The 719-nt window shown below is 53.0% G+C and overlaps 1 protein-coding gene across 1 annotated transcript in view; it reads left to right on the plus strand.

Annotated features, from left to right (window-relative positions):
• The first annotated feature begins 421 nt into the window (after positions 1 to 421).
• Positions 422 to 719, plus strand: part of ZNF536 (zinc finger protein 536) — a 490720-nt gene continuing 490422 nt past the window's right edge. Inside the window, exon 1 of the mRNA XM_017873600.1 lies at positions 422 to 632. The gene's annotated coding sequence lies outside the window, so the exon portion shown is untranslated. The remainder of the gene's footprint in view (positions 633 to 719) is intronic.

Raw genomic sequence — 719 nt, forward strand, 5'->3', positions numbered from 1 at the left:
GTGACAAGGAAGGGGCTGATATATGTCTCAGTAACGAGTCTGACAATCAGAATGTAGCTCTTGGAGAATAGATAGATTTTAATAAGTGTGTTTACATGAGCTCAAGGTCAGAACCAAGCTGCGCTGTGTTAAATGGTTTCTTAGTTGCTAGACAGAGAAAAAATGGACGATCACACACCATTCTTTGTAGATTATTATATCAAGGGTTCAGTCTCTGGCTCATCAAAGCTAAATGCCGCAAGACCTATCTAGTTGCTGTGAATTATGCCAGGGCGACAATGGAGAGCGTTTTTAATGGTACAATGCATTTCACCTACCAGATAGGGGGAGGCCGAGCCGGGGATGGGGATGTCTGCTGGGGCTGGGTGATGAGTATCAATGAACTGGGCGATTCTGAAAAGAGGCTGATGAAAATCGAGCCCGCCCTGCCCCGGCTGGGCTGGGAACAGTTCGAAGGGCTCTGCCGAGTGGGCGAGTGAGGCGCGCGAACAGGGCGCCCGTCCCCCCTCAGCCCCGGAAAATGATCAAGTCAATCGTGTGGGCATGTTTCATTATTCATTGAACACAATCTTTTACAACGCTCCGTTTACGTGCCCGAGTTTGCTCCCGACGCCCGCGTTTCAATGTTTAAGGTAAGGAAAACAAAGGTGGGGGGAGGATCGCGGGGCGCGGCGCGATGCGGGGGGCGCGGCGCGGGGGGGCAGCGGCGGGGGGGGGGG

Source organism: Rhinopithecus bieti, unplaced genomic scaffold (assembly GCF_001698545.2).
Source record: "Rhinopithecus bieti isolate Rb0 unplaced genomic scaffold, ASM169854v2 scaffold_7509, whole genome shotgun sequence".
Classification (NCBI taxonomy): Eukaryota; Metazoa; Chordata; class Mammalia; order Primates; family Cercopithecidae; genus Rhinopithecus; species Rhinopithecus bieti.